Source organism: Crocuta crocuta, unplaced genomic scaffold, assembly GCF_008692635.1.
Source record: "Crocuta crocuta isolate KB4526 unplaced genomic scaffold, BGI_CrCroc_1.0 scaffold126, whole genome shotgun sequence".
Taxonomy (NCBI): domain Eukaryota; kingdom Metazoa; phylum Chordata; class Mammalia; order Carnivora; family Hyaenidae; genus Crocuta; species Crocuta crocuta.
Window position 1 is genome coordinate 3,606,262 of NW_027531000.1, and position 9,554 is coordinate 3,615,815.

At 46.7% G+C, this 9,554-nt stretch overlaps 1 long non-coding RNA gene across 1 annotated transcript; it reads left to right on the forward strand.

The window, feature by feature from the left end:
* Positions 1-2,994: 2,994 nt before the first annotated feature.
* On the forward strand, positions 2,995-9,277 carry LOC144236946 (uncharacterized). Its single transcript, XR_013336707.1, has 3 exons — positions 2,995-3,130; positions 4,579-5,237; positions 9,175-9,277. It is a non-coding gene; the product is annotated as an uncharacterized LOC144236946 (long non-coding RNA).
* Positions 9,278-9,554: the final 277 nt, after the last annotated feature.

Sequence of the window (9,554 nt, forward strand, 5' to 3'; positions counted from 1 at the left end):
GTCAGGTGGGGTCCCAAAAGGAAACAAAGGCACACTCAGGGTGAGGGGATGGAACAAGTCCTACAACCAGCTAGGGATTGGTTGGGCCTGGTGGCATCCAGGCCTGACAGGGCAGAGGAGATGCACTGAGAGATGGAGAATGGCCGAGGCCCGTAGCTGCAGGAGGAGGGGCAGCTGAGTCTTCTGGAGCCAAGGCCCCTTGGAACCTCTGCAGCTGTGAGGGCAACGGGAGGGTGCCTTCCATGGGCTGATGGGGAAAGGCCCCAGGTGCGCTCAGGTGTGTCCTGAGCAGAGCAAGGTGCAGGAGAGCATCTATCTCACGTTCCATTTGGGGTAAGCAGAGTTACATAGAAGAACGTCGTTTCTTGCTTATCATGTTTGCTTAAATAAACAATGGCAGGAGACCCGAGCAGCTCTTCACATGATCCCTTGGGAGGTGGGGAGCAGGGCAGGCAGAGAAGAGTGGCCATGAGCCTCCTGATAGCGCGCACTGTGCCTTCGCCCGAGCTTGGAACCATGCGAATGTATTTCCCTCTCCAGAAGTCTTGTTAAAAGTGACGAGCTTTGTGAGCAGAGGGAGGGTTCCTGAGGGGTAGTGAGCATCCTGTCCCTGGGGTATGCACAGACATTGGAAGGGGATTCACAGGGGGAAATAACCCTAGCATCTGAGCCCTCCCTGCTCTGTCTGATACATTCCCCCAGAAGGTGTGCCTGGCTGATGCTGGGGGACCCTTCACCGAGATCTCCTGGGACCAGTGGCCTTTAACCTGTAGGTGGGAGGAGATGTGTGTAAGGTGGTGTTTGTCCCTGAAGAGAGCTGGAGTGCCTGGCCCAGCCTCACCCACCCTGCCTCAGGTTTCCCTGCAGTGGGCTGTCAGGAACCTGATTTTGCAGGCCAGGTGAAGGAGGAGAGTGATTTTTGGCTCCGGGGAAGGGTGAGGTGCTGGAGGCTGTCTCTAGCAGGTCCAGGGTTCCGTAAAGGATGGAAGGTGTAGGCAAGAGAGGATGAGAGAGCCCCGAGATTCTTTATGATCACCAAGCAATCATCTCTGTCCTGTTGGTTTTGATGTCTTTATTTAAAAGTCCAATGACAACATGAGATCAGAAAAAGGAATTTTTACAGTGGAAACCTCTTTGTGGTAAGATACTTTGAAAAGTGTACAAGAACAAGTTTTTCGGAAATAGTCTTTCAGAATTACTCCAATCATAGTGAGTTTGAGTAAATCTTACAACTAAGGAAATAGCAGGATGTTCTTAGTGAAAAACAGGATGACATACATATTTGTTCTAAGTTAATAACGCTAGGATTAGGACATAGGTTAGGTTGTATATAGATAGGCCAGGAGTCATATTGTCTGGCTCACACGAGGACGAATGTTTTTGAGCTGGTTAATAGGTTGTTTTTGGAAACTTTTTTGACTTGATGCTGAATGTGTAAACACCATGGAGACCCTAAATGTGTTAGCCTTTGTTTTTGGGTTATGTTTTAGCTACTCTTTTCTATCTTCTTCCCAGCCACCAGTGTAAGGGAGGGTGTTTGCGGAAAGTAGGCCTTAGGGAAGGGACTGCCATACATCACCAGTTAGAAAAGGTATAAGTATTAACTTAAGTTCTGCCCTTATCTGTTCCTTAACTCTAAATTAGGCTCTTTGTCTGGAGACCAGGCTCAGTTATAACTCTTGTGTTCTTAACCCACTTTATTATCTAAGCCTTGATATGCAGGGCCCACAGGAAGAGCCTTTTGACAATCATCCATAGTGCTTTTGTCTAAAATCTCTTTTGAAAAGGCAGGAATATGCCTTTCCTTATGAGGTATCTGTGTGGGGAATATCGGTCTGATTTGGAATATTGTGAGACCTGGTCAATACCAGCAGGCTCATTTCCAACATGAGCCAGTAGTAGCAGAAGGAGACACCAGTTTTCTTTTCTCATGGCAGGAGCTGTGCAAATACTGCCATTTCCTTGCTGTGACTGTCATCTAGAGAGGCTGGTGTGGCTCCCAGCCATGGGGGAAGGAACATGAAGGTCCTGCTTGGGGAGAATAAGGAATGGCCTTGGAATGAGGCAGGGGAAGNAGAAGAAAAGTGATGTGAGTCCAAGCAGAGAAGGCTGCATCTAAGTTTTTCTAAGGCTCAAGAAGCCATCCCCACAATGACTTGTACTCTGCTGTGCAGGCTCTTCGGAACGGGCCCAGAGACCTTGAGGAGTGTTGGTAGAAGACCTTTCTGGGACTTTAGGATGCTGGGGTCAGGCCTTGACTGAGTCTCTGCCCTGTGTCAGGCACGTGTTCTGTCCCCAGGGAGCTGTGTCGGCAGGCGTCACACCTTGGTCCCATGTCACACCCTCTGCTCAGCACAGGGGCGAAGGACAGGATCCTGGGAGCCAGTTGAGCTGTGGCCCACTCTTCACGCTCCAGGCCACTACTCCCAGGCAGCTGCCGAGTCTGCTTCCCAGGGAAGAAGGACCGTGAGGGCCCTTCCTAAAGGGAGCCTGATGGTGGGCTGAGTGTTCCCCCAGGGGCCTCCCCGGAAGGAGTGGTGTACAAGTCCAGTCTGAGGGTGACCCTCCCTGCTTCATCCTCCAGGGAGCGCCTCTGCCCAGCACGGTAGCCGTGGCTCCCACTGGGCCCGCCGCCTCCCTCGTGTGCAGCCCATCCCCCAGCTCCTGTCCCCGGACACTTTGCACAGCCGCCCAGCGGTGCTACTCTCTGGTTCCAGAGGAGGCGTCCATGGGCTCCCTGCCTGTGTTGCAGCTTGTCTGTGGCACGAGTGCCTTTTCCTCTCCCCCTGTGCTGGGCAGACCGCACCTCTCTGAGCACCTCAAGCTGCTGCCTCCCCGAAGCTCTGAGGGCGTCATGGCTGACATGCCCTTGCCTGATTGCCCTCCTTGGCTTTTTGTGCTTGCGTTTGCTTTCTGTGTTCCTTTTGATTTCTGTCCTAGTGATTTGAGCACTTCGTCCCTCAGGCAGAGGCCCCGGTTGTGTCCAGGCACAGAGCACAGAGCAGGCACCAACGGGCCAGGCCACTCTGGAGTGAATTCGCCTTGGACTCGCTGGGAACCCCGGGCACAGGGCCTCGCGCACAGAACTGGTGCAAATTAACATCTGCTCCGTTGGATTCAGAGCTCATAGGTATTTTCAGGCCATTAACTGGAAGGGGGAAAATATCAGACCATCTGCCCTGCTCAGTGGAGACCCCTTCCTCTCCCCTGCTTAGCCCCCACACCCACCACAAACACAGACAATAGTGGGCAGGAGGGGCTGCATTTGACTCAGAATGGCGATGTCTGGCTTTTGTTCTCCTGGCTGAGGTCTGGAGGGACACCAAGAGCAGATGATCTTTGCTAAATGTTAAACACCAAGAGCAGATGATCTTTGCTAAATGTTAAAGAAATGGACCCTGAGAGCCCCTCCTTATCCCACCCCTATCCTGGGGTCCCTGCTTGGTGAGATGTTGTTCTGGACACTCAGAGGACACAAGCCACAGCCTTTCTGGCGGTGGGAGGCTCCCTGAGCAGCAGGGAACAGGTTCTGCCAGGAGAAGCCTATTGGCTCACAGTTGCATGCTACTTTTCTCCTCCCCCTGGTGAAACATTTGCAAGCCCAGATGTATCCATTTTCCACAAAAGAAATGACTCTGTTTTGACCATTTTGCAGAAGTAGGACCTTGCTCCCTTGCTCCTGGGGCTGTGTGTGTCTGTTTTTGTTGAATCTAATGGGAGTTCTCTGTGCTTACTGGATTTTCATGTATATGTCTTTCCGCAGGTTAGGAAGGTTTTCTGCTATGAGTTGTTCACATAAACCTTCTATCCCTTTTTCTCTTGCTTCATGTTCTGGGAACCCTGTGATTCTGATGTTGTTCCTTTTTAATGAATCACTGATTTCTCTAATTCTTAAATCATGCTCTTTTGCTTTAGTCTCCCTCTTTTTTTCTGCTTTGTTATTCTCCATAAGTTTGTCCTCTGTATCACTGATTCACTGCTCTGCCTCATCTGCCGCCATGGCATCCATTTGGATTGCAGCTTAGTTATACCATTTTTTTATTTCACCCTGACTAGCTTTTACTTCTTTTATCTCCACAGAAAGGGATTCTAATCTATTTTCAACCCCAGTAGTATTCTTATTATCGTGATTCTAAATTCAGGTTCAGACATCTTGCTTGTATCTGTGTTGACTAAGTCCCTGACTGTCATTTCTTCCTGCTCTTTCTTTTGGAGTGAATTCCTTTGGTTCATCATTTTGAAGGAAGAAAATGAATTAATAAGGTTAAAAATTTAGAATAAAAAAATTAAAAACAGCACACACACACACAACTCAAATAAATGATGCTAAATCCTAGGTATGTTTTGGTCTGGGTGTTAAAAGGAGCTTGATAGATTAGAAAAAAAAGGGAAGAGGAAAAAGAAAAAAAGGAAACATTTGAAAATTTGAAAGAAATGAATACAGTGAAATAAAATGAAATGATGAAAGTGAAACAGAATTTGAAAAATTTACAAGAAAGTAAAAAATAAAGTGAAAAAATAAATATTTTTAATAAAAAGTGAAACCAAAAATAATTTTTTTCTCTTTCTGTATTTAAGAAAAAGAAATGAAAAGAAAAAATTGAAGAGATGGACCAGTGAACAGACTCAAATACGACTGAAATTACATCATTTTCCTCTAGAAGTCAAACTATGAAGCACTTTATACTCTGTAAAGTAAGCAGCTGGAGAGACTTGTGTTCCTGAAGAGAGAGGTTGGCCCAGCCATTACACTAAGCCCCGCTCTCCACTAGATGGCGCTGCTTAGCTTACTGGGGTGGATTGTTGCGGTGCTTGCAGGTGTGTATGCGCACACAGAGGAGCAGTGAAAATGGCATTACCCAGCTGTTTAGTCTCTAGTATCGGAACTCACTTCCCCTTGACCAGAAATCCCGCACCTGCCCTTTGTCTCTGGCTTCCATCCACTCTCTGCTTTTATGCTGTCCATGACCAAGCTGTTAGGTTGTCAGCTGGCACCTCATCCTGCATTTTATCTCAGACGTGGCTGTATTTCCAAACCTCTCACTTCTGAAGAACTGTGGCTTTGACCCGTTCTGATCCTCTGTGGGAGGGTCTCACCGAGCAATGGCTGGATGCTACCACACCCAGGAACGTTTGCGGGACCGTGCTGCTGCTGATGCCTGGAGACTGCGGCTGAGTGCAGCCTGCCCCAGAAAAACGCCACGCCATCATGGAGCAGCAGTATTTCAGGGATTATGGTAAGTCACAACACATATCTGGTGCCAGCTTCACCCTTAACAACCTTGCTCCGGCATGAGTGAATGTGGTTGTTCTCTGGGGTGTGCTGTGGCCTTTGCCTCTGGGGTGGCCACACAGTCTCTACTAAGTGTCCTCCCAGCAGGGGAACCATCTCTCTCCATGTGGCCTGAGGAGCCCCCAGACTTTACCCTGCTCCTGGGGAATCTTCTTTCCCACCAGAGTACCACCCAGGTATTGAGCTGTGGAGTTTCAGACTCAGTGATTGTTCTGTTTGTAGAGTCTTAATGGAACTTAGACCCTCTCCTTTCTCCAGTCTCCCTTTTTGGTTCAGTCTCAGAGGCTGTTTTCCCACTTTCCCACTTTTTCTCCAGCTGCTTTGGGGGAGAGGTGCTTTTCCCCTACTGTTTTCTGTTTTTAAATTCCATGTATGTATGAAATCATTAAGAAATTTTTTTAATTTTTTAAAATTTATTTCTGAGAGAGAGAGAGAGCATGAGCAGGGGAGGGTCAGAGAGAGAGGGAGACACAGAATCTGAAACAGGCTCCAGGATCTGAGCTGGCTGTCAACACAGAGCTTGATATGGGGCTTGAATTCACAAACCGTGAGATCGTCACCTCAGCCAAAGTTGGATGCTTAAACAACTGAGCCACACAGGCCCCATTAAAATTTTTTTAATGTTTATTTTTGAGAGTGAGCAAGAGAGAATACAGATGGGAGAGGGGCAGAGAGGGGGGGACAGAGGATTCAAAGAGGGCTCTGCACCGACAGCAGAGTGCCTGATTTGGAGCTCAAGCTCACAAACCATGATCATGACCTGAGCCAAAATCAAAAGTTGGGATGCTCAATTGACTGAGCCACCAGGTGCACTTGAGTGAAATCATTTTTTCAACATAAGATCCTTTCTCCCCACCCCCTCCCCCATCAAATGTATATTTATATAATGATTTTGGATAAGTTGTCACATGTGCTAATATCTTCTGGAGAATATTCCTTGCCTTTGAACTTTTCTTTTTTTTTCTTTTTTAAAAATTTTTTTTTTTTTATGTTTTATTTATTTCTAGGAGAGAGAGACAGACAGACAGCGTGAGCAGGGGAGGGTCAGAGAGAGAGGGAGTGACAGACTCTGAAACAGGCTCCAGGCTCTGAGCTGGCAGTCAGCACAGAGCCCGATGCGGGGCTCGAACCCACGAACCGCGAGATCATGACCTAAGTGAAAGTCGGACGCTTAACCAACTAAGCCACCCAGGCGCCCCAGAACTTTTCTTTTTTAACTTTTTTTAAGGTTTAACTTTTAAGTAATCTCTACACCCAACATGGTGCTTGAACCCACAGCCCTGAGATCAAGATTCACATGTTCTACTGACTGAGCCACCCAGGCATCCCTGAACTGTGCTTTTCTTCCTTGGAACCCTAATGTCTTCATATGCTCACATATACCAGTCTTCTCTTCTGTGGTTTTTAAAACCTTTTATTTGTAAAGATCTTTAAAACTGTAACACCCTAAACATTTGTTCATTTTATTGTAATAGTTTTAGTTTTCACTAAAACTTAGTTCTGTGGGTCATGAGGTAGGCTCCAACCCTTTTTTTTTTCTTAATAAGTACAACCAATTGTTTCCACACAAGTTAATGGAAGAGTCTTTCTCTGCTTCTGTGAAATCCCTCCTTTAACATAATAACCGCCCCCGCCCAGGGTCTGTGTTGTCTTTCATAGTTACATATATTTCTGCTTTGTAATCTCTTTTTGGTGTCTGGTCTAACCAATCTCATTTGTTTCTGTTTTCCCAAAACTGGTCCTGACTGTTGTTTTGAATTTCAGAATAATCTGGTCAAACTCCATGAAAAATCTTACTGGGACTTTGACAGGGGCTGTATTACATTTATGAAATGACTTGAGAAAAAAGGACTTCCGTTTTTGTAATCGTCTTCTCCTTCACGAACACATAGCATCCCATTAATGAAGCTTTTGATAATCAGGAAAGATCGACCCTGGTCTCTCTAATGTCTTTTTGTGATTTTCATTGCTTCCCAAATCTTAAATTTCCTATTGCATCTTTTGGGTGTGTCTACCATCTGCCTACTTTGCTCTCACTTATAAATGGTTCTCTAGGATGCGTTGTATTCCTTACTGTATACTTTGTTTCTGATCCTTACAGTTCTTGTTGTGTGTGTTCCAGTCACCAGTACACACCTGAAAAATAGTGATCCCATGAATCTTTGTACCAAACTTGTACAAAATTCTACTGGGGGCCCATGTTAAAGCTATTCAGTTCCATTGATTGGAGGGTTAATTCTTAGGTTGACCTCCCACGCTCTATCTATTGCAGCTTTAGGTTGTGTTTTAATATGATGGTTTAGACCCCACTTGTTAATTGTTTTCCTTTGCTCTTGCCTTAACCTTCCAATAATGTCCTTTCCTCTGCTTTATGCACAAATAACAGCTTGCCTGGGTGTAAATTGTTAACTCAGGGCTTCTGCTCTCAAAATCCTTCAGATTGAGTGTTATTCTTAATTTTTCTTGGAGAAAAATTTGTGGCCTATTGTGGTTAACTTTTATTTTATCTTCCTGGATGTTCCCAGAATTTAGCCTTCTAACCTAGAAACTTGAAGAACACTTTCGATGCCAAATAATTGCCTCAACTAGGAGTTTTTTAGTTTCTTGGGAAAACCATCCATCCTAGGACCCATTCTAATTCCTTCTTTTCCTTGTTTGTCATCTCCTTTGCCTTCTGGCCTTTGGCCCTTTGCTCTTTGTTGAATAAGTGAACTGTCTAACACCAACTCTGGTGGTGACCACCATGCTATGGGCTCCCTGAACCCTTTCACTTCCCCTCTGTTGTAATAAGGGACTCTCCAGGCATGGCTCTATTTAGGCAAGAAAGATTTAAGGTCTTCTTCAGTGCCATGAACCTTTAAAAACTAAGATTGAGGACTGACTGTGGAATCTACTTGCACATCTCTAATGCCGTGAGGGCTCTGTGCTACGTCTGCTGAGTCACCATGGTCCTGCATTGAAGGAGTCCCCTCCCAGTTTATAGCAGGCGAACTAAGAATCGTCTGTAGCCTCTGGAGATGTGACAACTCCAAGGTGAAGGCAGAGGCTAGGTTTCTTAACTCCTGGTTCTCAACATGGCTTCTCAAAAGACAAAGATAGATATCATATATTTTCACTTGTATGTGGATCTTGTGAAACTTAACAGAAGACCATGGGGGAGGGGAGGGGGAAAATAGTTACAAACAGAGAGGGAGGGAGGAAAACCACAAGAGTCTCTTCAATCCAGAGAACAAACTGAGGGTGGATGGAGGGGTGGGGGAGAGGTAAAATGGGTGACGGGCACTGAGGAGGGCACTTGTTGGGATGAGCACTGGGTGTTGCATGGAAACCAATTTGACAATAAATTATATTGAAAAGAAAACCACAAAAGCATACCCTACAAAACTTCCCTACATCTCCAGAGGTTTCCTACGGGTGCATGATGACCTCTTCTGATTCTCGAGTCTCTATCCCTGGGCTGAGTTGTTCAGCAGACAGCATGGGCTACCTCATGTTTTCTGTCCTAATGGGTCTGTGCCCTCACTGGCCAAGGTCCAAGACTCTCAGTGTGGCTGCCACCAGTGTCTCAGGCCTGCTTCTGTCTCCAGCTACAGTGAACCAACTGCCCGCTCTTCTCTTGGCGCCTTGTGCTGGCTTGGCTGGCCGTGGACATCTGACAGCCAGTCCCTCCTGTCGCTGGCACCCAACACTGCCACCCCCAGGAAGTCCCCCTGCTGCGCCCCTACCATCTCTGTCAGTCTGCCTGGGATCTTGTGTTCCCTGTGCACCCAACACCAGGGAGCCTGGGAAGGTTCTGGGCAAGTCATGTCCTGTTGCTGCTCGAACAGGCTTCCACCTTCATAGCAGCTTATAAACTCCATGATCTTCTTCTTCTCTTCCAGTTCTGTTGGTCACAAGCTTGAAACAAGGCCCTGCTGCACAAAAAAATGAAGATGGTGGGGCGCCTGGGTGCCTCAGTCTGTTGGGCGGCCAACTTCGGCTCAGGGTCCTGATCTTGCTGTTGATGAGTTCAAGCCCTGTGTCTGGCCCTGTACTGACAGCTCAGAGCATGGAGCCTGCTTCCTATTCTGTGTTTACCTATCTCTTGGCCCCTCCCCTCCTTGCATTCTCTCTCTCTCTCTCTCAAAAATAATAAAACATTTAAAAAAAATTTTTTTAAATGAAGGTGTTGGCAGGGCCAGGTTCTTTTCTCAAGGCTCTAGGGCGTGATTCATTTCCTGGCCTTTCCCTGCTTCTGGAAGCCACCTGTAATTTTTGGCTA